We start from the raw sequence: 27,427 nt of genomic DNA on the forward strand, positions 1-27,427 counted from the left end.
AACGATAAAAACGTGGAAAACTTTGGATTAAGTTTTATTGTCGGGGAAGTATGGAATTATATCTATGGAATAATCGATATTGTGATATTCAGTAGTGACAAGTGTTGCAGTGGATTAATATTTATTTATATTTGTTCAAACGTTGTAAACAAATGTTGTATTTTTTTGATAAGGTATATCGAGATTGTTGATTAGATGAAATGATCGAATTTTCAGTTAGAGAGAGTTGTGATACACTTATAGATTTATTGAAAATAAGAAATCGAATACATCCGTCGTCCATCGAAAAACAAGATTAAATTTAAATTATTACGATTAGTATAATTAATATATTCAAGTTGTACATAATTTAGTTTTCGTGCGTAGTTTTCAACAAATATAAAATCCGTAATATTTCAAAATCATACATAACGATTTTATTCCCCGGATTAGCACATTTGTATATAGTAAAATAACATTATGAAATTAATTTGGAAAATTGGTTATATAACATTAAATATATCAATAATATAAAATCAATAGGTATACATTGATGAATCGTATTAGCAGATAATTTTAATAACGTTAATACCAAATTCGAGAAAAAATAATAAATCTTCATTATTGACTTATCATTAATTTCTACGATTTAATAAAATTCAAATACATAGATCGATCAAAGTATTTGGATACTTATAAACCATCCATTGTATTCGTATAATTAATTAAATTAACGTATAATTATATTTCATACCATTTAATAATATTTTCGTGTAACTGTATAAAAATTTGATACCGCGAAAAAGAGAAAATAACATTTCATTGGAAAATAAAGGTATGAGTAAAATACTCCTTGCAACCACAATGCAAAGTTAGTCCGAAGAACCAAGGAAGAAGTCTTCGAAAGGCTCTTCATTATACCGTGAAAAAACCTAACGAATGCCATTTGAAAAACAATTTCTTCTAAAACTATCCATTCAATAGCATGTTCTCAAATTCTTCTCTACACTATAAGAATTTAAACGAGGTCAATTCCAAGAATCCTTAGGACTTCTAAGAGGCCAAACAGAAAACAGATTCCAACCAGACTTAACCTCACCAGACACAGACATTACACAGGCCGTGCAATATCTCGAATAATCCTCGATTCTCTTCCTCGTTTCACGTTTATTTTTCTTCAAACGCATTCATCGAAAATCTTCGCACCGATATTGGCACAAATACCCATAAATTAAAAGAAGTGGAGTAGCGAGTACCAAGTAGAAGTAGAATCGCGAAAGAGGTTAGAAACGGGCGACGTTTCAGATACCCATCCGTGAAGGAACGAGGTTCGAAACCCTTAATTACTCGGTCGACAGGCGAACCGTGACAGAGGAACGACTTCTCGTCCCCTTTTAAACCCGGTCGGCCGGTTGTTTTAGCAACAATTTAAACTCATAACGTTTGCGATGTAGCCACGACTCGTTGTTTTCGACGGAGCGTCCGTGCGCGGAGGCTTTGCCATAATTACTCGACCGGTAATACAGAACGGCCCTTGAGTGGCAGCTCATATTACTCGCCTAACCCGCGTGAAAACTAACCCCTTAGGGAACGAGGTGGAATGGGAATTGCCATGGCTCGTGGACGCTCGAGCGAGGAGGGGAACTCGCGCAGCCGGGGGTCCAAGGGTGGAGCGAGCAATGGAGGAAAAAAGAAGTTGGATGCTCTCGGCCTTTTTGACGGTCTCTTTCTCGTCGTATTAACGTTCCGTTGGATTCCTTCCCCGGAATGGAAGAGTAAATTACCGATTATAATTAAGAAATGCTTCTTTCTCGATCGTAAGTGGCGAGTTTTAAGATGTTGGGATGAATTCGCGAGGTAAATATGAATCTCTGTTATCATAGTATTATATCATAGTATTATATTATTGGTAAATCTTTTACTAAATTTATCTTTTGTAATAAATTTCTCTTATATTTTTTTTTATTTGTTTATGTTTATTGTTACATTTACGATCATTTTTTAATTGATCTCGTAGGATTTGTCTCTCAATTAATTCGAATAATCAATCAGTTGTAACAGTGTATTTTAAAACTAATTTAATCTTGAAACTTTAACCGATGTTTTTCGAAATGATAAATGGAAAAATTTTTTCTTTACGAGAAATACGATATCGTTTATGAGAAGAATATTGACTAATGAATCCTTGAATCCATTCTGTATATCTGAATTATTTTTTTTCTTGGTAAAAAATTATATTCTAATGTCTTCATTGCTATGTATGAAAAAAATGTCCATAAGATAATGGAGGCTAAAGGCAAACGCAATAATATATAAAAGCTTATCAAGACCAAAGCAGAGATGGAAAAATCTGGAGAAAATATTAATAATATTATACCGATTATTCGTGTTTTCAAGATTTAATATACGATATTATATAATTTTATAACACGCTTATTGAACAAAATATTTTTAATTCCTTTAAAAATCAAAATATTTTTAACTTGTATCATTTTGTTCAGCCATTGACGAAATATCGAGATTTTAATTACATAAATAATAGCTAATCCTAATAATACAATATATTCTCCGCGAAAGTATCCTTTTCCCGAAAACGAGATGTATATATATATATATAAGAAAAAGTATCAGTTCCAGAAACTTCCATTAGAATTCTGCATGAAAGATCAAGACTGAAAAGTTCTAGGTTTAGTTAAAACCTTTTAAAAATATCTACGTCTATGTAGTCGAACATAAAACCGAATTCCACGAAACCTTTACACATCTTCCTTCCTTATCCCTGCAAGTCTTTTAAATTTCAAGCTTTCTCTAAAACGCATACCCTAAACAAACAGACCGGCCGCATTATCAGCACGCGTTCCCACAAAATTTATTTCACCTGGAACTAATTCGAAGCGTTGTCGCGGCGTTAATTACGTCCGCAAATAATCCAGCGTGACGGGGCGCTGAACAGGCGACAGCAAACATCAACGGCCAACGGGGAAGAAATGAATTCTGGGAAAAGGGGGACTCGGCAAAATCGGCCGGTTAAATCATTCTTGCGTAAGAACGTGATCGTGTATAAGCCTGAGCCGAAGGCTTAACCGTTCAAGGTCGCATCCCTCGCCAGTTAAAAAATTATCATCCTCTTTGAAATTACCATTTTTCGTGGGTCAACCTATTAGCTCTCTTTCTCTCTCCCTCTCTTTTTCTTTCTTCTTCTCCTCTTCATCTTATATTAACGAGATTGAAATACACGTTGTTAAGAGTATCATTTTGAGTAACATTTTATAATAGTCTGTCAATTTTAATTTTCCAATTACTCGAAAAAATATTTTCATGCTATATCAATGAATTTTGTACAAACAGTCAGCACGTTTATTATTAACTGTTTAAGAATGTTCATATATTGGACAGGTTTGAGAGATCGATTCTAAAGGCTGATAAATAAACGCATAAAGTGGTTTATTAAGTGGTGTACGAAAAATATTCGATCGAGGCTTATTTATCAATTTATTAATCAATTTAATTTTTATTATTATTTTTCTATATCACAACTTTTTAGCATTTATTTTGAATGCCCTATAAATACATCAATACTCTATAGCACGTATATATGTGAATTTCATTACATTATTTTTATATTAATCAAAACGAATTATTACACCAATATTGAAAGATGTAGCAATGCCCATTGAATGCTCGTTTCTTTCTTGAAAAAATTTGAACAGCATGAACAGAAACCGTCTTTCGCGATCGTTCTCAAGTGACGCGTGCGATCCCCTCTCCCCTCGATTTCTTCGAGGTTTGCAATAAATCGTGGCCCAGCCGGAGATTACGCGGCAAACGTAATTCTTGTTTGTAAGTAGATAAGATAGGTGGACTCGATGAGGTGAGGAGAGCCGAACGAATGTATACGAAACAAGCGATGATAGTGGAGAGAGGGGGAGGCTTACGCCTCTATCTGCTTGGCTTATCTCAGGAAGTTGTCAGCCGGGACAACCCGTTTAAGGCCGAGGGCCTGTTTAAACTGTAAAAACTTCTTCTTGGAAACGTGAAAACTCGCGCCCTTGTACTCGTGACATCTCTCTCTCTCTCTCTCTCTCTTTATTATCTCCGTTTCCATTATCTCTTTCCCTTTTCGGGAACAAGGAAGCAGGGCGATAACGCGGAACGATGATCGTTTGAGGAACGTTGAAAAGCGCGTTTTGACGCGTTGTCCTGCTACGTGACTCAACAGGTCTCTATTGCGGTGAACTACGGGGGTGTTGTCTCGTTGTCTTCTTGTTGCTCCATCGATCGATTCGATGCCGTTTTGTACCCGCTTTATGCAGCCTTCACTCTCGTCTATTTATTTATTTAAGCTTTTGCGTCTATGTATACAGGATGAGTCTGGTAAATGGGTTGGACTTTGTAAATCTCTTGGATGGAAAAAGAAAAAAATTGTAGGGGAAAATTTTAAAGCGTTTTTCTTTTTCTTTTTTTACATTTGATTGATATTTTTAATTTCGTAATGACGGACTGTGTCGGAGTTACGATTTTTTTTCTCTACAATATATAAGTCGATGGAGGATAGAATAAGAGGTTGAACGAGAATTTGTGTACGGTTGGAAGGGAACGAAAATTTTGATTTTATTTTAAATGGAAAGATATCTGTCTGATCTGTAGAGTATATCTAGTTGAGTAAAAAGATATCCAGTTACCGACACCGACAAAGTTCACTCAATGTATGGTATAAGAAAAACTCATTAGTATAAATAATACATGAGAGAAAGAGAGAGAATTAATGACAAGGAAGATTAGATAAAACGGAAATTAGATAGATATGTACACTCGTAATGAGAGTTTGAGCGCATGAGGAAGCAAATGAGGAAAAAATTTTGAGGATGAGTTGTATACAAGTTTCTGCAATATTAAATTTAAATTTTTCAATGATATCAAGAAAGATTATTTAGACATACGAATAATTATTCGATTAATTTGCTTTTCTTGAAGGTTGAAAGATTTAGATTAGATAATACATAATTTAGACATCGAACTCCATTATGACAATTAATCAAACTTTATGACAAATTTATATCGAAATCTTTTCAAAGAATTAACATAAGTAAAAAGAAGATTAAATTATAAAATCATAATGCAAAATTGGTCTAACTAATTTGAAGCATTCATCAAAATTTTTTAAATAAGTTCCAGAGATAATATTTTTACAATGCTCTACAAAAGATATGTTATGAGAAAATTGTGTTATATAGGAATATTATCAAGAAAATTAATTAAATTAGAAAAACAAGTAAATCGGATGACTTTGCATTTATCAAAATTAAGATAAAATTTATATACCATGTTTATGAATTAATTAAATCCGCTCTAAATTAATAAAATACATGTTTTTAAATTATCTACATATCGTAATAAAAATTCATAAAATTAAAAAAAAATGTAATTAACATAAAGCTAAGATTGATAATAATTCAAAAGTGTTTATAGTTGGATGGTGTAAGTCGATAACAGTGTAATATACATACTTATTTATTTCAATAAAGTAATTATTCATTTGACCATCGTTGGGTAACCATCAAGGAATATATCGCGTTATATAGATAATATAAAATATATTTTTATTTTCAAGAGAGTACGTTTCGCAATCAAAGCATTTTTAACTCTTCGAAAGACTCGACGTTTGTTCTGCGTTTGATCGACTGCAGCCCCATCTACATGGAACATAACTCAACTTCTTCTTCATTAAAAGACGCCTATTCTTAATCGTCCATAATTAAACCACACACCACCAAGTTTCTTCATCCACGTGAAAAACAATCCACTCGAATTTAATAACTCTCTCTCTCTCTCTCTCTCTCGATCGCTTTATTATATAAATAAGATAATCATCCACGATTGTAATTGCACGATTAATATTCGAAGCGAAACGACCTTCATCCACAAGTGGTCCTTGCGGATTTAGGGGAGCGGGTCCAAGGAAACGAGCAGCTTGGCAGAGACAAAGCGATGGTAAAAAAAAAAGCGAACAGACATCGAAAGAACGGAACGGAGAGAGGTTAAGAAGGATCTGATCGGGGAAGAGAGAGAGAGAGAAAGGAGGAGCGCGTGGATAAGAAAGGGAAGAGGAACAAGCAGAAAGAGACTGAGCGGTTCGGCGGCGTAAGGGGAAGGAAAAGAAGAAGCGGCGGTTGGGAGAGAGGGGGTATGGGCAGGAGAGGGAGAGCGAGGTCGAGGTGGGGGAGTAAGTTGTTGGAAGAAGAGAGTTCGGGGCGAGTCACCTGAGCCTAACCGTGCACCACTCGAACTCGAACTCAAACAACTTTAAGCCGTGTGTACTCGCGCAAACAAAACAGCGCACTAATTGCTTACGTCACTCGGCAAGTCAATGGACTTCTCGACTCGTGAGAGAAGCCCGTGCTCGCCCGCTCTCTGACTCATAGAACGAGTCCCAGGCCGCGCGCGGCCGGTGCACCGCCGTGGCCGGGTGACGAGCCGCCGCCTCGCCTTTCAATTAAATCACGTCCACGCACTGTTTACCTCGTATAAACGCGAAGGACTACCCATATAAATTCACGCGGCCCCGTTAATGGCGATCGTGTGACCGCGAGAAAAGAGAAAATAGAAAAAATTGAGGAAAGAAGGACGATAAGCACGAAGATAAAATTGGAGAGATCTTGAACCTAGCAGAAATCGAATGTCAGAAATTCTTCGGTCAGAAGAATTCTTTTTCTTTGTATTTTGTTTTATGTTTGTATGTAGATTAGATAAAGGAATTTCCTTTCACCATGAAGAACATAGGAAAGGGCGGTTAACGAAGAAAGGATGAAAAATTAAAATCAGGAATTTAGGGACGAATGTTATAAATCGCTTGGATGCAGTTGGATCCAACTATTTTATTCAAAAATGGTTAAAAAGAAAACTTCCCTTTGCTGGTAGTTAATGAAAGAAAATACATACATGTGTCGTAGTGGTGTAATATTTGTTGGAGAGAAGAGTTCGTTAACTCGTTAATCAATGACAGTTAACAAAGATGATGAACCAATAAATAGTTCTACTAATTACTCTAGCTCCTTCTCCTCGTTCTCCACAAAAGGAATCCTTCGAGTCGAGTTGCACGACCGAGGAAGAGAAGAAGGAGGAGGAGGAGGAGGAATCGGTTTCACGTCCTTGATGATCGCGTAGTTGATCGGTTCTACGCACGGTTTAAATATAATTAGAGGTCATTAAGCCGGATAACACGTCCCGTTCTCTCTTCTCATGATTTTTCCCTCTTTTTCTCGCCACGATCGAAAGAGCGAAAATTAGACCGTTAATGGCTTCATTTTCACGGACCACGGCCCAAGGCTTCCTCCCTCTTGTGCTCGATCGAACAACCGATCGGATTGAAATTACAGAGATCGAACGAGGCTTGTTCGTTCTCGAGCAGGCTCGGCGATAATGACGGCAATCGAGGGGGGGAGGACCCCGTGTATATGGACTCTATTAATGCTACCTGTCATCGGTATTATTTTCTTGCGTTGGGCATCGATAATCGTTGCCAACCGATCCTGCCAGCCGATATTAATACGAGGGAAGACGACTTTTTCTCTCAGCCAGAGGTTACCATATATATATATATATCGCGTTGGACAACTCGATGCTTGGTAAAAACGCGCCGCTTTGATGGACTTCGCGGTGAAGTTCGGCAAAAACTTGAAACTCCATTTTCCGCCATTCGCTATTTGTCGATCGATGAAGGAACGGCTCTCGGCTAAGAATTAGAACGTTCCGTGTAACACGTTTGATTCGCGCGTTGCTTTATATTTAATTAATAATAATTTTTCTCGAAAATAAACGATCAGAAATCGAAACTCTGAGCAGAAAGATAATATATACACAGGAAAATCGATTTGAGAGATGATCGGAAGATGCTCGTCGGAGAATTACCTATCTTTCTCTCTTGTCAGCAGACGATCATTTATCAATTGATTCAAGAATTGGCGGAAGATCTCGTGGTTCGAAACAATTGCAGATGTTAGCAGGAAATACGGGTCATTCGAGGGCGCTAAGAAGCTTCAGCTTGCTCGAAGCCAAGTGTCGAGGAGTGTATTCAAGCGTGCAGCACATATCCCCCGCGGTATGCAAGCCTAGCAAGGGGCTATAGAAGCTATCTTAGATCGAACGGAGTCCAATTACCAACGTTATTAATTAATCCCCTACCCTTGGCCCGGCCGGTCCATCGTCTCTCGCTTCCATTCTCAACCCCCATCGTCGTCCGTCTGTCGGCCAGAGATACCTGCCAGGGATATCCCCTCTCCTCGTGGACGAGGCACTCCATTGCGCCTTCGAAACCTGCAAAGTCCTTTAAACACGTGTTATTATTATAATCTCGATGAATTTTCATGTATTGCGAGAACGAGATTTGATCCTGATGATGGCTGTTGTTGTGCTTTAAAGGAAATGTTAGGAGACAATAAGAATTCTGTTTTTTTTGTGTTGAAAGGAAAGTGTTAAAGTATGTTAATGAAATGTATGATCAGTGAGAGTTTTAGGATTTGTAGTTTCATTGAAAATGATATGGTTGAAATTATTCGAAGAAAGGTTTAATTATGTCTCTTTATTAATAAATATTTGGATAGATTTTATTTACGTGATTGGTAACTTATTTACATACTTACAAAAATTTTATACGTCATTATATTTGCTGATTATAATCAAATACATATTTTGTCAATCTTCGAAGAAAGCTGAGATCTGATGTATAATCATTGGTTGATGATTACAAATTTTTTTTATTACATATCAATCAAAGACATAAGAAATGTGCTAAGAAATTTTATATGTAAATAAAATAAAGTGTATATATTTTGTAAATAAAGTTAAAGTATTGTATATAATGTTTCTTAAAAATGAAAATTACATATGATTGAAGAACAAAACTCCTGATTTCTAGACAATATTATGAGTTATAGAATTGATAAAAATTGATAAAAAAGAAATACTTTATACATGCAAATACTTTTATAGATGATGATATAGAAAATTAAGATTTGAAGAAGAAGATTGTTTCTATCATTAATTTAAAAGAGAGAAAAATAATAAAAGAGCATAAAAAAAAAACAATTTGGTGGAGCAGCAAAGAAATTTTTACATAATAAATGTTGTTCTACGGCTATTGAATATTTCTTTGAATCAAACTTCATCGTTTCTCTCACCGAAATGCTACATTATTATATCCTTTGTACGCCGATGGTTATTGAAAAATCTCGAATGATCCGGAGTCAAGGTCAGTGGAGGTCACGAGAGGTCGTAAAGTGATGATTGGCCGAGATACAAAACTCGTATTATATCAAGCGGCCATTCTCTTCAGGATGAAATTCAATGCTCGATCCGCAATGAGATATTCTTTTTCCGACGATATTTTCGATGCCGTGGTATTCGAATCCATATCGAAAATTGTAATAATAAAACGATATTGAAAAATTAAAACGCTTCTTTGACACGTCCCATACCATAACACTTGCATCCATTTTGATTTATTTGAATCATCGATTTGTTTGTCACATTTTCAACTTGTTTATTGACATTCTCAATTTGTTTATTTACACTGTAGTATTATTAATTTACATTTTCCGATTGTTGCGCTCTGTATATCCCCCAACGGATACATATATATATGCATACAATGTCAAAAACCCAGTAAACACTTCCCTTTCGTAAATAATCTATCCCTATCTATAAGATTTCTACAATAATGAAGACAAGAATTTAAATACGATTTAAGCCTGAAAAGCACACAAGTTATAATTAAAATCACATCGATACGTCTTTCTCTCTCTTCGATTTAATTATTATTTTATAAATTTTAATAATAGCACGAAACATAAAAGAGAATTGAATTGCACATTTTTAAACAAGGGGGCGACAAGAACGATCAAATTTGGGAAATTATATAACACACGTACACATAGGAATGAGGGTGATGCCAGAAAAATTGCAGAGTGAATGAAAACAATGCGAGCAAAGATATTAAAAACGGGTTAGATTCGTGTAACTGTCGTAAATATCGTAAATAACGTCACCAATATCTACCTATCTCTTTCGTTCTACAGAAATTTTTAATGAAAGAACACACAGGTGCATTACACGCGAATGCATTACACACACACACATACACATCCCACACAAGAAACTCGAGCTTTGAAACAACAACCTTCAAGCAACTTCGTCTTCAAAAATTTTAGCCGGGCATCGTCACACTCGACTTCACCATGGCCACGGGGGAATTGTTTACCCGACCGAGCCGAGATCTTTATTAACTTTTTGCCACCAGATCTCGATCCATCCGCCGTTACACACGCTATACACCGATCCCGCAGCGACCAAAACTTCTGGCTCAACCTTACGACACCTTCCCTTCCCCCCCTTTAAGTGCTTATCGCCTCTTAATATCTGCCGGTGTATCTTCACGCCTGTCCTTCCAAACCTGTCCTCCCTGTTTGCCTCTAACGGTATATACCCCCCTCTCTCTCTCACTCTCTTTACTGCACGCGATAACGAACCACGATTTCCCCGACGGTTTATCCCACGGTTAAGTCGGCCCCGCGATTTGACAAATCGTGTTCGAGGCCGGGGGAAGGGGTACAACTCCACGGAGAGTTCGAAAAGAAATGGAACGAAGATTTTTGCGCCCAGGATCGGGAGGACTCCTCGATCGAGTCTCGCCTCCTCCCTTCGAAGCTGGAAACGTCCGTGAAATAACACCAGGGGACCGATCCACGGAGCGAGCGATGATCGTGGAAAAGAAGCGGGAGAGGTTAGAGGAAGGTAAAGCTAGAGAGTCGCTTTACCGGCCTGGTTTTTTGCCCGCGGCCGGCTGATTGGTGTTTTTGCCCCCGTGGCTCGAGATCCGATCGAGTCAGCGAGGATGAGGCGAGCCGAGAGGCTGCGCGGTGTCAGTCAATTACGCCTTAACAATAGGGTTACGTTTCAATTACATCGGCCAGGAATTGGGTGGATCTGGCGGCGAGAAGCGGGGGGGCGTGCGCCTTCTCGGGAACGGGCGTGTGTTGGAACTGGTATCGCTGTCTTCGGGCCGCTATTGTGAGTCTGGAGGGATATCGATGCTTACTATTGATACACCCTCGATATTAATTAGATAAGTGTAAGGGAGAGTGAGTTGAAGTGTGGAAGAAATGTTGAAAGTGGAATTATTATCTTGCGACAGGTATCTGAATATTTCTGTCTTAATAATGTTATTGATTCTTAGATTTTTTCTTAGAAGGTAATTTTTAATTAGTAGATAAAAATTGGGGCAACGTGATTCTGTTATTAATAATTGTGTGATTGCGAACAACGTTTGTTATAATTGGATTAATACGTTAATAATTTTGGATTAAAGGGAATCCAGATAAAACATTCAAATGTATTCGTATTTATGTAATCACGAAAAATATTCAGATCCAAGTTCAGATATTCATTCGAACATAAAATTAAAATCTAGGTTATCCTTTAACAAATATCCATCAATTGCATCGTCATTTCGTTCGATTTTTCATTCCAAGCTCTTGAAATTTTATCATTAGTAAAAAAAAAAAATTATCAAAATCGGAAATCGAATAAGGATAAAAATCCTTTCGAAAGGAATTCAAAAATCACATTCTTATAAGCGGACATAAGCGGTCCAGGCCGCTTTAATTGATAGCCGCATAATGGCATGCAAGAAAAGGTCCCTTCCCTCCCCCTCCCCCCACGGACGACAATACCGTGTAACGAGTCGAACGTGAAAAAGATGGCACCGACCGGGACTACCGCAAGGCCCCATGAAGTTCGATCGATCGAAAAAAATGGCGTGGCATGACATGCCGTTGCGTGGGCCCCGAGATAAGGCCCCTCGAGGCCTCGAGGAGAGTGGTGCAACCCATAAGATCCTGGAGTCGTCGAACCGGCAACGCCGAGAGACGACTGTGGTCCCGCGGTCTCTCAGGTAAGGAAGAAAAAGGGAGAAAAAAAAGGGGCGGCCGTGGTGGACGGAGGGGGGAATCGCCCCCTAGAATGTCCTTTGTCGCAGCCCCCTCCTCCGACGCCTGCGTCCACCCTCTCCACGGCGACGAGTCCAGTCCTGAGGCCCGTGTTCGGGCCCTTCACGTGCGTGGAATGCACGTCGTGTCTTTGGTATCTTTGCGTTTCTCCGGTGTTCTTTTTTTCTTCTCTCTCTCTTTTTTTTTTTTTTTTCTTAGTTTTCTTCCGGTGATGATTTAAATGGAAGGAAGGATGGAATGAATTTTTGTGTGATCTTTGTATAAAGTGGAATATCGATATTCGAGAGAATTATTATCGGGTTGAAGATGATGAAATGATATTTACGAAGTGAGATTATGAATTAACGAAGAATGATTTCTTTCAACTGAACTACCTTATTCTGTGCGATGTTTGATTTAATATAAAATGTATTCGGTTACAAGTTGATAAATCATCATCTTGATACGATCAGAGATGAAAATTGAGTAAGAATGGTACGTACAGTTATAATTTAAAACTTTAGATACATCGATTTTGAAAACGTTCGTGTTACCTGTGAGAAGAATTATTCCATTAAAATTAAATATCGATCGGATTGTTGGTAAAAGATATTCCCTTGTTGATAATCTATGGATTGTAGGAATTGAAAAAAATATGAAAAATGAAGTGATGATATATCCAGCAGAAATATTGAAATATTAAAGTGTAACGATTCTTTTGACTTTTTAATAATATAATTTGAATTTGCATATAAGTCTAGCGATTTAAATAAGACATGGGCAACAAATGAAGCAACATTTTTAGAAAATTTCTAAAGATAAAAAGATTAATTAACAAATTTTCTATAACTATATAAATATTATCATTAAATAATAATGAGAATGATAATAATTATTCTATTAAATGATATATATTTAAATTAACTTCTATATTTTGTTATTACATAAGAATATATCTTTCAGCTTATTAATATTCAATCTACAAATTTGAACAACTATCTTTATATCACTCAACTTTTCATATTTCACATTAAATTAGATATTCGAAAATATAAGTAAAAATTATTTAACATTCTATACATAATATCCTGTTATCCTGACGATAAAAAGAATCGATAATTTAAACCACAATTTAAAAACTAACAATTTATTTTCAAGATTAATAAAATCCATTTGTTATAAAGAATCTCAGTTATATCTCGTCCAAAGGAGATCCGCTCGCCAAAAACCTAGTTTCCAGAACTGTCCCCGCATTTCCCTCCACGTTCGATTCTTTCAAATTCGCCTGTCGATCCTCGGAGTCGTTACGTACGAGATCTACGAATCTTCGATCGCGTGTCCGATGCATCGGGAGCCCCTGTGAACAGGGATTATCGATGATAGGAAGGAGGAGGGTAAAAAGGAGAGAGGAAGAGGAGGATGGTGGTCGATATACAGGGAAGCGTGGCCCGAACTGTCGAATCGAATATCTGGGTAATGGCATTCTGGATCTCCCGCTGCCAGGAACACGGCCCCGTCCACGATGAGCTTAAATTAAGGGTGGACCTCTCATTTTCTTAAAATATTAAATCATCGTGGCGGTGTCGCAGCGGGGCTGCCATAAGAGGGGGGAGGGTCCAAAGAATGGGGTCCTCCTCCTCCTCCGGCCCCGGATGGAGGAATTAAAATTCATTGGTCCGAGAAACCCATGTCACCGGTCGAGTGCCATCGTAAATACCTGAAGTCCTCTCTTCTCTTCTCCGTTGAGCGAGGTCACCGCAAAAATTATGCTTCCACGATCCGCCAAGGCCAAGGGACGATGATCTCCATCCGCCGCTATGATACTCGAGTCCGATGGGCTTTTGTAAACAAAAACTGTGCACCGTTGCTTGCGAACACACGTGTAAACGGGATTGTCTATTTATAATTAATGCTAGTATTTTTATAATAACGTGATGCTTTTTTTTAAACAAAAAGGTGTTGTGCACCTGTAATTGATAATTGTCTATCGATATCTGTCGTAATTGTTCCATTATATTTTATAGATAAGTTGTATTTGGATTAATTTGTACTTAGAAATTTAATAAAACGCGATCATTAACGAAATCATGCTATTGTGCGTTTACTTTTGTCGATTCGTTGATATTATCTTCATTCGTATTTGGGAAGAAACAATGGCAAATTTCTTATTTGTAGAATAATGATATTATTTGTTGTACTTAAAATATTGTATAATTACATTTATTAAATAATATTTGTTAAGAAAAAATTACAAATAGAAGGATATTGCAAATGTGAATGAAAATAATATTTGTAAAACAGCAAAAGTAAATGTGTAAAATAGCACATAAATATTCGTACGGTCATGTTTTATTCAATTTATGATATAAATTCTGTAATTCAAGTACAAGGTAAAAAAATCATGTATTGTAATTATAGAATGGAAAAGCTATTAACAGATAATTGTAAATTACAAAAAGTCTTATTTAATTCAAAGAAAAATCATAAAAAATTAATTAATCCAGCGATCTTATAATTTCTCCATTAATTCTTCAGAACAATGAATGATCGTAATAAAAATAATCAAAGAATTTAAAAGTACATTTTAAACGTGTTCACTGGTAGATGAAACTTTACTATAAAAATATTACGCAAGTAAAAAGAATTAAAGAAATTGGAATTTATAATAAAATTTGATTTATAATCCAATTTTTCAAATTTATTTTCATCTTTATGAATTGCATTACAGTTATACGAAAATAGAAAAATAATGGAAGTAGATTGCTAACGTTCAAAATCTTTATAAACACGGATGAAAGAGTCAAAAATTTATTTCCCTAATTAAATAATATTGCGTATCCAAGAATAATAATTACTCTTATTTCACTCAAAGCACAAAAATGAATAAACGAATGAATACAACTATCTCTTTAAAAGGATTTACATATATTTTTCTTTTTTGATATCCACTTTGAAGATATATAATTTTTCTCTAAAACAACGAAGAAGAAGTTTCTGCACTCCCCGATATCTTACCGATCATGCGACGAATTTATCCAAAATCAAATTACAAAAAACACGCACCCACCTCCTTTCACCTATTCATACCCACTTATTTTTTATTAAACCTCGACCGGCTCGAGATAGGCCGGGATATTTCCATGCAAACGATCTGTTCCGCCCCCGACAGTGCTCATTACGGCGTACAATAAATCGAGATTAAGCGTATAATTGTAGGCTCGCCTACGAGCGCGAGATAGGTCGTGGACGCGCAGGTGCGAACCACGATTTCCTGTTAATCTTATTCCAATGACTCCCTCCTCCTCTCGCGTACGCGGCTCACGAAGCGATGGGCCGCTTTAAATCGCACGGCAGATTTCGTTAGAAGTCGTCAGGGGCGCATTAGTCGCCCCTTTTAGCCCGTTTCCAGGGGCCACGATACGATCTTCGGGGTCGAGGCAACACGAGGCGCGCGACTGCTTTGCATTCGCCGCGTGAGATTTTCATCTGTTTTCTCGGAACGCCACGGTGAATAAACGCGCCTCGTCGACGAGCCGTTGAAAAAGCTTTGAACGAGGAGCGGGGGAAACCGAGTGAGGGACCGATTGCCTCATTGGCAACAGTATCGGCTACCCTTTCGATGCCCTTACTTAGGCCGATCAGTTTTGGTTCGGTGAACGGGAGGGATACGAGGATGTCGAGTTTGTAAACGGGGCATTTAATAACAACTCGATCCTTTTTTGGTGTGGTAAATTTTCCAATCTGATTTTTGCATTTTCGTGGCAGCAGACTTATTGACTTATTATTGGCAGCAGATATCCTGATTCCATTTTATGGAAAGTAAAAATAATCTATTTTTATCTATTATATTCGATATACGATAATATTGTATATATTTATCAGTGGAAGGAAAAATTTGTTTACCTTTGTTGTGAAAATTTCATGTATAATTCATGCTATAGTCTACTTTTCGCACTACTGATACCAAGTATATCAATTAAGATAATATACGAAAGATAGTATGCGAAGATTTCTTTGACTACACACACACACACATATATATATACACATCGGCGCGTGAATCGCGCGATTCATGAATCACCGGATGAAAGAATAGTCGAACAGTGAATGGCATACAGCGAAAAAGGAGACTTAAATCACGAAAAAGGCTGGAAATAATTCCTAAATTTCTATGAAGCAACGGTCATACCCTCATCGCGGCCCTCGCATTCGAGTTAAACGATGCCTTTTGGAGCCGATGCTTCAGAGTCGTCGCGTTTGTCAGGTTGACGAATCAGTATTCTCCCCGAGTAAAAAGCCTCTCGTTCTCTCGACCGCGGAGGGGTTAATCGTTTTTAAAATTTCCGACACGTGAAAGAAGAGAAAGAAAGGTAGGAGAGGGAGAGAGGGAGAGAGAGAGAGAGTGGGATGACCCAGGGCTCTCTCAAAAGAGCGTATCTCGCGCAAGCGGAGAACAGAGCCCGGATACCTGTTGACAGACATTTGCATCTGAATGGAGCGTGCTGTTCCGCTAAACGACTCGCCTAATCTCCCCGAGATTATTTTCTCGAGGACACGAGTTTCCTGCCCATTACCACCTCTTACACCGCGTTATTATCGCGATTCTCCTTTTTTCTTGTCCTTTCACCCTTCAACGTTTCCCGTTGTTAATCCCACAAGAATCGAAAAGGTATATATATATATATACGCGTCGCGACGAATGGAATTCTCGCGTTTGACACTACCTATTAGTCAAAAGATAATTATACGTCATGATCGAAGACGAATATGTCTCGTCTCTTGATTTAAATCGTGTACAATCGCGAAAGTATTTACGAGATATCTATGATAAGACCTAACTTAAGATTTTGAGTTTCAATGAAAAGGAGGAAAATGGAAAACTTGATGATAAAAATCAAACGAATTATTTTGAGAATATTTCTCATAACAGGAAAAATTTAGAAAATTTTGTATCATAATAAGTTATATTTTAAATTTTATATTTAGATAATTTCAAAATTTAATAATATCTCTTGTAACAGGCAAACTTTGAAAATTTTGTAGTATCTTGTATCATAGTAAAGCTGTATTTTAAATTTGATTTTAATTCCTCCAAGTGGTATTGCTCTAAAATTGCTCCATATACAAAATTACCTATTTAATTTTATCAATATTTGAAATTTCTTTAAGTTTGTTTTTTAAAAGATCAATTTTAGGGATGCATATTTTGATATTATTAATTTTTTTCATATCGATGCAGTACAATTACTTTCTTCAAAAGAAGTATTTATCCATCATATAGTTAATTTTCCAAAATTTTTGTAAAAATTCAACGATATCCATAAATCGATTAAATACAATCAATTACGTAAAAAATATGTAACTACATATTTTAAAATGGGAAACCAGAACAAATCGATTTAACATTTTATTAGTAACATTTTCTCTATAAAACGTTTCTTTTGCGTGAACAAAATAATTTATAAATTCCACGTATCGAGCCTGTTCCCATTGCTATAATATATCCCGCACAGGGATATATTACTCCATTACTACTGTGATTAATTAAACACCGCAGATAAATCAAAGCAGATCTCATTATACCGCAATTCACCGTTTGACAAGACATGATTCAACCCGGATTGTAGGTCGGTCGGTTCCGTTTCCTCCAGAAAGGATCAAAACCGGGCACGGCCCGATTTGTATTTGTCCACGTCAAAAAAATTGACGACTTTTATGCTCTCTTTATGGGGAACAATGTACAGTGTATTATATACGGGGATACGCACTTGTACACTCGGAGGATATTACCTTGAAACCGGAACGAAATCGAGTCGTGGCAAGCGAAGCAGAACGAGATTGGTACACGGGTTCGAAAAGAAGTTGGAATTAATGTTAGATAAAGGTGATTTAATTAATAGGATGGCCACGTGGCCACGCATTATGCGTGCCCGCTAGGATTAATGACCGGATAAGATTGTTAATTTCACGTCAGGCCGTCCATCATGTCAATGCGAAGATACGCCACTGACAACGTGGTGTATCTTATGTGCGTGTATTAGGAGCGCACAGTTTGCCTATGTGTGCATAATACTACGTTTAGTGGTACAAAAGTTTGGTTAATTAATAATGTAACTGATCGAATTGAATTGATTTCAGATTGTTTGTTTTTATAATTAATAAAAAAATGCACTTTGGGTAGTTTTTAAAATTTATCTAGATTGGAATATAATTAAACTCACAGAGTAGAAGATAATTATTTTTATGATATTAATTACATGTTATATCTTAAATAATTTGACAAAAATATTTTAAAATATGTGTATATAAAACGTGTCTGATATAATAAATACAATGTCCATGTTGGTCTTTTTTTTAAATAAATAAATAGAAAAGTATATATATATATATTCTATTACATTATTGTATAAGTAGAATTTATCGGTGAAATCAAATCAATTATATCTTGGAACAAGAGTAATGGTATCAAAGGATTATTTGAAATTGAATCCACCTGAGGTGAAAAATCGACAACCGCGAAGCCGCAAATATTTTTATCCTGATTTACGAAAATCAAGTTTTCGCGCGAGCTATTATCAGCCGAATGAAGTTGAAACTCGGCCGGTCCACTGTTCAGAGTAATTTATTGGACAATTTCATCCGTGGTATCGTTCTATCGTTGAAGCAACACGTGCCGTTGCCCACGGTATCATTAACAGTTTTTCAATTGCGAACTCCACGCGCGGATCATCCTGGGAAAAGTGTTTATAACACCTTTTAAAAATCAACGTTCAAAAAATACAACCGTAATTTCACCACCGTTTTTATTGCGAACGATTGTTTGCTTTATCCTTTTTTTCCTATTATAACCGCAAATATACAAAAATATTTTTATCCCTCTTGATATTAATTGTAGAAAATGTTACTGTGCTAGTTACTCAATTTTTGTTCAATTTTTATTCTAGATTACCTAATTTGTTCAATTCTTTAACATTATGTTTCTTTTGCAAATTTTTTTGGTCAATAGTTTGTTGTTTGTTTAGCTATATTACATATTTGTTTATTATATACTCAAAAATTTTTCAAAATGGACATCTATTTAACACTATAAAAGTATATCTTAGTTCAAAATAATTTCAAAAATTTTTTTGATATTTATTAAATAATTAATATTGAAAATAAATACAGAAAAAGTATTTTAAAAAATATATTTATTCGAAAAATAAACCTTTAACATGAATAAATCGCTCTTTCTGCGACATGTAAATACGAATTGTAAGATACAATCGCAATTGTATGATGGACAGAATTTTATCAAAATAATATTCAAATATTTCAATATTCAAATTGGGCATATAATGAAGAAAATGTATATTTTAATTAATTATCTTAAATCTATAGTAAAAAAATACATAATTGAGACATTTCTTATATATTTGTAAAATTAAACAATATCTATTTTACTTATAGCATAGAAACAAATTATTATTTCAAAATATTTATCTTCTCATTTTAAATACTGTTACTTGAGATTCGATGCATCAAATACTAATCTAAATCATGTCTCATTAACTGGATGCTATTTCACAGAGAATCTTAACATAAATTAATCATGCAATAATAAATGAATAAGATAAGATAATTATTTAATAAAACGTATCAAGTATCAAAATATTTCACCAAAATATTTTTATTTTTCATTTCAAATATTACTATTCAAGATTGTATGCATCAAATATCGATGGAATAAAATCACACGTTCATTCAGATTTTTACACAAAATCTATATATAAAGAACCGTGCGACAATATGAATAATAATAGATATATATTTAAATCGATGTTTCAAAAATTTTATTCATCACAGAAAATTATCATTTCAAACTATCTTAAACGCGATTCGATCAAAAACATTTATAAAATATCAAAATTTACCATTATACATTTAACCACAAACATTTCATCAAATATTATTATTTCTCATTTCAAATACTATTAACCAAGATTATATCAAAACACGAATCGAGTGAAGTCATACGCCATCATCAACGAAACGCTGCGCCGCGCTGTCCCGTTTCACGGGGGGATCTGTAGGCACAAAAGGGCGTCCGTGCAACAATAAGATAATAGGAAATTCTTCAACGCCATCTCTTATTATGTTTCACATCTCGGCTAGTCTCCTCGTTCCTCGAATGGGTCCAAGCAAAGGGAACAAAGGATGAACGAGGAGAGAGAGAGGAAGAGAGAAAGAGAGAGAGAGAGAGACAGAGAAGGGGAGGGGAGAATTGGACGAACAAGTTGAAACCTGGGACAGCTTTAGAGAAAGAGGGAAGGGAGAGGGAGGGGAACAATTAAAACACATTTATACGCCAGCCAATTCGTGATCACCATTCTCGTCGGCGCTGGGCCCTGAATAGGTCCCTGGATGACGTATTAACTCATATTTGTCTCCTGACAATACCCGGCTAAACTCTCTGCCCAGGTGTCCGACGTTTTACACTCTTCCATCTCTCTGGAGGACGTACGGACGACGAGAGCGTGCATGCCCGGAATTATAATGGGATAGACCATAACAGGACGAGAGACCAAGGGCCACGGAACAAGCTGGGGGAGTCCCAGAGGTAACAGGATTTCGTGAAAGGAAAAATTTCATTTGGATAGGAAGGAGGGTGGGGGGGAAGGGAAGAAGAAGTGGATCGCGAGCGTATAAATAGTCAACGTTTCAGGGTTGTAATAGGAGAGGATTAGAAAGTTGATCGAATGAAACGGGTGTGAATAATTGCACGTGCAACGACAATTCTGGGATGGGAAAAAATAGATGAGAGAAAGATCAGATACGTGTGAGACGGATTGGACGTTCGAATATTTTAAATGAAGAGGTGGTGTTGTTAGCGAAGAATATATCTATAGGAAAATTATTAGAGTATTGATACATAATATCGAAATAATAAATATCACGTTGTATCAATTTACGCGTCGCAAACGAAATATTAAAAATATTAAAAACTGCGTCAAAACCGGTGTCCATCGATTATAAAATGGAAATCACGAAAGGGAAAGGTTTTCGATTTAAAAAAAAATGCAAAAGGGGATGAGGGGGTTAAATAAGAGGAGATAGATGATCGATAGATAAGGGCGAAGAGGCGAGCATCGCCGTCCCTGTCGGTACAGTTCCACATTCCACGTTCACGACGGGTGGCCCGTTCTTCGGGTATATCGCTGTCTTCCTCCGCTTCGCATTAGAGGCACGACAGTTCCGTTGTGTGTTTTTGTGATTGATCACGTGATCTCGTCATTCGATATAATAAGATTCGCTTTAATCTGGCCTGAGATGGAACGACGCCGCCACGGTCGCAGATTACCGCATACCGAGATAAAAACTGTTAAGCGCCGTTCCTCCTACCCCCGTTTCGCATATTATTTCTCTGATGTAACAATGTAACCTCCCAAGAAGTTGTGCCTCGTATTGTTGTACCCGTATTCGTCGCATTTTGCGAGAATTAATTCAGTATTGCTGTTATTATGTTATAATATACATAAATATTTACACGTAAATTTAAATAATTTTACTTTTGTTACCTTTGATACAAAATTAAAGGCTGAATTTGATTCGTGCCATTTGATTTATGCATTTGAAGTGCGTTGTGCCTTGTTCTCCTGAAAAGGGATTTTTGCAACTCATCATATATTAACTGTACTATATTATACTTAAAGAAACGATTATCATTTTGTGATCAAATTTGATTGAACTATAAAGTATACAAATTATAATATAAATCAATTATTATAATAATTTCGATATTTTATCTTATTAAAGTAAAATCCAAATTAACGAATTTATTTTTGATATTTAATTGTCCATCTTTTATACATAAATTCCAATCACGCGTGCTTTAAAAACTTTGTCCAAACTTTTATAAAATCGCGTGCATATAATATCCGATAATCTTACTGTGTCAAATTATTATATGACGAGATACAATAAAACAATTTCGCTAAACAATAATAATTTCTCTTCAAACATCAAAAGCACACCCCATTTTTCACACACCCGCCCGAATTCTCTATATAGCGATATGCAAACCGGGCAAACCGCCCCCGTGGGCCATTATACGCGACAGAAGAACGTCGCAAGTGGAACAAAAATATCAGACCGGATACATTCATCCGGCTCGACTCGTCGTCGAGATAAAACCCCGGACTATCGCGTGGTTAAGATTCATTAAAATCGCAAACACGCCCGAATCTCGTCGTTCACCGAATCCCGCGGGAATCAAAAAAAAAAAAAAAAAAAAGAAAAAGAAAAAGAAAAAATAGAAAACTCGAAGGATAGCAGAGAAACGCGGACGTGGAGGTGTAAAAAGGAAATTCGTAGAGCCAGAACCGTGTATTTTTTCCGATGGCCATGGTCGGTCCAGGCAGAGCTTAATTAGCCGCACATCCTCACCAAGGGGAGAGGAGAAGGCGTTACATCATGAAATGTTTCGAAGCCCGCGCTGATTACGCCCGGCCGGCGTTTACACGGCGCGAAAACTTCGGAATTATTCTCGATTATTCAAATTCGCAACCCTTGCCGGGCTAGGGCCGATTCAAATTTATGCAAAAATTTCCGGCAACGCGAACCGCCGTTCTTATTAATATGGATCAATTTGACGTACTAGCCGCGTCTGTCTCCCTCTTCTGTCTCCCTCCCACCCCCTAGACTCGCGTCTATCCTTTTGCCCCTTTTTCTTTTCTCTGCGTCTCTAACTAAAATTGGACCAAATCCGTCTCTCTGTTTTGTCGCGTGATCCCAAAGTTGCGTTAAGGCTGCGATCGTGTGTGATTTTTATAGGATGGATTCTCATCGGGAGGTTATATTGATTGTAAGTCACGATTAGATAGTGATTCGTTTGTACGATGTGTAATTAGAGACGTAAAGATTGTATCGTATTCTTTTTTCAATGCGTGGAATCTGTAAAAAGATACGAATCTAAATATTTGTCGTTTAGTGATGATTTTTTAAGGGTGATATTTTCAGGATGAAATTGTAATCACTTTTAATTCTTCAGAACATTGATGTGATTTGCCATGTGTTTTTCCAGAATCACAACTGGTACAAAGAACGAATTTTCAATATTTTATGAAAAATAAAATAAATGTAATTGCATGAATTACATTTAATTATTGAATTACATTAAATACACGATATTATACGATATTTACTTAATTGTTCGAAAGATTTTTATGGAAATCGTGTATTATAATTAAATTATAAATTAATTCATGTGATATTATAAACGTTTCGTTAGCTAAAGAAAATAAAGTAAAGTTGGATACGAAGAGAAAAATAAAAATGTTACTCTAATAATAATATTTTATAAAAGGAGAAGTTAAAACAAATAGAACGAATAGTGCCAGAAATGGATAATAAATAGGAAAAAGTTCGTAATAATTTGTTATCAGAAAAAAATGTTACATATTCCAAGTTATTTCATAATTAATATTTTACAATCAAGAAAACCTTATTTTATTTAATAAAGCAGTTGAATTAGCATGAAATTTTCATTTCATTTATAATATAATTATATTTTTTATAATATGTTATATACTTTATACTTATTATTGAATTGAGAATATAAACGCACACGATTGTTAAAATATATTTTATGGAAATGACAACATTTTAAAATCGATAAGATTTTTTTAATTAACAATTCAAACGTAGATTACATTTTAAAAAATAAAATTAAATATGTATATCTGACGCAATTTCAATTTCATTCGCCATCCTCGATTATAATAGAATAAAACGTTAAAATATGCAATAATAGGGTAATAAAATATTGGAGAAAGAATAATATATATATATACATACATACGTACACACATGAAAGATCGAAATTGCGAAAGTTCGAGAACAAACGTCGAAGACAAAAAATAATGGAGAAAGTTGAAGAAGGGGGAGCTGACGAAGGGAGGTTATCCTTCTTTTTTTCTTCGTGTTAATTCCTTGCGTTGGAATTTAATTAGCGGTGCCGGGTCGAGCGTGCTTATTCAACTCGCCGCTATTTAAATCTCCTCCTTGCTGTATCGCGTGGAAGACGTTTAAATTTGATTTTCCTCAGAAACCGCTTAAACTATAGCGCAATAAAACTAAGAATACCTTGTTGCCGTGACTGGGCCGTAATAATTGTATTTATACCGATTATTTTCTTTTTTTTTTTTTTTTTTTTAAGGAATTATCAGATATTTGATTTACAACAGTGAAATATAGATTTATAGAGAATTGGAAAAATAATGGTGATTTTTTTTTAATACAAAAGTAAAATAATTTAATATATTCACGTGTTCGGTTTTGAAATCGTTTAAATTTTTGTAAATATTGTAAAATTTTTATTTAATCTATCTTGTTTATTTCTCAACAATTTTATCATTCTTCATTTTTCAATGATTTATGACTCGATAAAGATTTATTTCGTAGTTTTTAAACTATTTTTAATAATATCGTACATTTCATTGGATTTATATCTTATTCAAATTCATATAGGTAATAACTGAAAACAGAAATAAATTATAACTGCAACTGTTACTCTATTCAAATTGATTTTTAAAGTCGAACAAACGTAAATAAAATGTTTTATGATCGTGAAATAATATTCTCGTAAAATGAATGTATTATAAATAATATAATATTCCCATTCATTTAAAATATAATATGTTATTTTACTCAATCAAAAACACGTATAACTTTCGATCCAATATCGATCCAATATTTTTCGAATATAGATAATAAAAAATTTATTTATTAAAATTTGATTTTTTATTTATCGCTCATCCGTATTAAACCACATTAAACCAAGATTTCGTATTTTTAATAAAAATAATTAATTCAAAAGTAATCATCCAAACAAATAAATAATTCTTCTATATATATATTATCTCAATTATTATTTAACATAAGCCATTTACATCATATCATCTCATGTTAAAAAAACAAAAATACTTCTTCATTTTGTTGTATATTTTTCGTGTATTTATAATTCGCATAATATTTGCTACATAATTGTACACAATTGAGCCAACGAAAGTTCCAAGCTACCGATTAATCGCGACATCATCTACAGCTTCGAGGGTTCCTTTAAATATCGTTAAGAGGATCCGAGAGCAAAGGCTTCGGTATCGTTAAGTTGGGAAAATTTAAATTCGATCGCGATGCGGCTTGTTACGTGCGCGTTATTCTGTAGTTCCACTTTTCGTGAGTTAACCGGCGAACTTGCCAGCAAGTTCACGTGAACGAACTTCCGGGATGGTGGATTCTTCGATCCTCGAAAATTTCGAAACTTGCCTCTGTTAACTATTATCTTTGATTTTTTGTTACAGGAGATGCCTCATCAGGAGTGAAACGATGATACGAATCGAGTATCTTTTTTAAATAGATCCGATCGAACAATTTCGTGAAATTCAGGTGAGTGGAAATTTTTTCTTATTTAAAAGTGATATTTGTAAATCAGAGATAAAAGTGATCGAAAGTAATATAAATTCGTATAATAAAAATTCTTGTATGCAAATGTCTTATCTATTTATTTGGCACTATTGTTTATGACGAATAATATTTAACGTGAGACGATTAAATTAAAAAGTAAAGGTGGGGAAACGTATCGTTAATGTACGATTAATTGTAACATTATATGAGATCGTGATACCATTTTAATTCCAAAGAATTAAATTATTCGTTGAATCAAATTATAATAGTAAATTAAATAATCAATCTACTCTATCGTAATAAATGATCTATCGTAGAAATTTTATATATTTCCTGATTCTTGTACGTATAAACGTTCAATAATTTTCGCAATAATATAATATTACATACTCTAATAATACGTAGCCTAATAATTAGCACAATTGACTTTGAATTAAAACGATTGGATTAATTTTACTTAACATCAAAATTGCAGAATCAGATCAGATTGGTCGAAATTCAATCGAAAATTTTCGATAAATATGTATTATTTCGTGGAAATATCGTCGTATTCACAATTCATATTAATATCTAACATACGTATTTTCGCTTCGTATTAATTTCATCTATCCTAAATTCTTCCACTGAAAATAAATTCATATAAAAAATTAAACGAGCAAGAAAAATAAGAGTACATCGAAGTTTCGCACCTGCCTGGTTAAAATTCCGCGTTAAATCCAAAGAGAACCCGCTCCAAAAAAGAAAAAAGAGGACGCGCGAAAACAAAACAAGAAAGAAAGCAGACCTGGGTGAATACATTTGACCAGCAGACAACGTTCGACGAATGTCGTTTGGCCGAGTGCTAAGAAACAATGGTGACGTTCGATGAATAGAATCAGTGGGAGGAAACGGTGTTGGGGAAAAGGAAATATTTGAAGACCTTGTCACGCGTCCTTAGAGATTGCGCGGAGTAAAAGTCGTGGGCGGTTGAATATCGCCACGGTACCAACCGGCGAATTTCGTATTCCCGGATGGTAGGCTAGTCAGCTTCTGACAATACCGACGTAGATGTGACGTATGTGCTACGTCGCGGTATGTACACCTAACTGTGCCAGGCGAAATGCCCGCCTGACCCTGTTGTAGCAATGTCTTTGAACCTTGGGGGAGAATCGAGCAGGGAAAATGGTGAAAAGTTTCTGTTTTCTTGTCGAAATGTTTTTATCTGTTTTTATGTTTTTTTTTTTTACGAAATATTTTAAAATACTCGAAGTTTTATACACAAAAACTTTTTGTTTCTTTGAAATAAAGTTACGAAGGTTATACGAATTTTGTAAAGACTCAGAAATAACAGATATACTTTCAGGGTATTTGTATCGAATATTGTAGCTATGCGATATAAAATCAATGGATTTTTTTTTTTTTAAAGGAATTTTGATTATTGATTTATTTATTCGAATTGAAAGTCTAGGATATATACGGGGTGGTCCACTTAACTTTATCACGTGAAATATTTCATTTATTTTTGATAATATTAAAAAAATATTTTGGATAAAAATTGAATGATTTTATATAGAGGGCGTTTTGATATTAAATTTTTTGTATTAAATATTTGATATTTGATTTATCTCATATATTTTTTAATAATTGTATTAAAAATAATAGAAATATTTCGAATGATAAAGTGAAGTGGTAGTATTGTATTATATATATATATATATATTTTTATTTCAAAAACAATATTTCATGATGCTCAACTTAATACGATTTTTGTGTAAAATGTTTAAGAAAATTTTTCTTCTTTTCATTAAGACAAAATATATTAACATGCATCACTGAAAGTTACTTTTGTTCTTTTTCTAAACAATTAATCAATTAATATCAATTTTAAATTTCTATTAAATATTCTTTTTCAAACTCTTTTGATGAAACATAACTTTTAACAGAGAGAGAGAGAGAGAGCATAATAATTGTAAATAATTATAAATTCAAAGAAACGAATAATTTCAAAAAGAATTAAATAAAATCTCCCATTTCCCTTCAACGTT

At 35.1% G+C, this 27,427-nt stretch overlaps 1 protein-coding gene across 4 annotated transcripts in view; it reads left to right on the forward strand.

The window, feature by feature from the left end:
• LOC107995538 (LIM/homeobox protein Lhx9) overlaps nt 1–27,427 on the forward strand; it is a 601,193-nt gene that overhangs the window by 354,499 nt on the left and 219,267 nt on the right. For all 4 annotated transcript variants that reach the window (XM_028665570.2, XM_062083417.1, XM_017053117.3 and 1 more), the window contains one exon: nt 25,301–25,385. The gene's annotated coding sequence lies outside the window, so the exon portion shown is untranslated. The remainder of the gene's footprint in view (nt 1–25,300; nt 25,386–27,427) is intronic.

Source organism: Apis cerana, linkage group LG12, assembly GCF_029169275.1.
Source record: "Apis cerana isolate GH-2021 linkage group LG12, AcerK_1.0, whole genome shotgun sequence".
NCBI lineage: Eukaryota > Metazoa > Arthropoda > Insecta > Hymenoptera > Apidae > Apis > Apis cerana.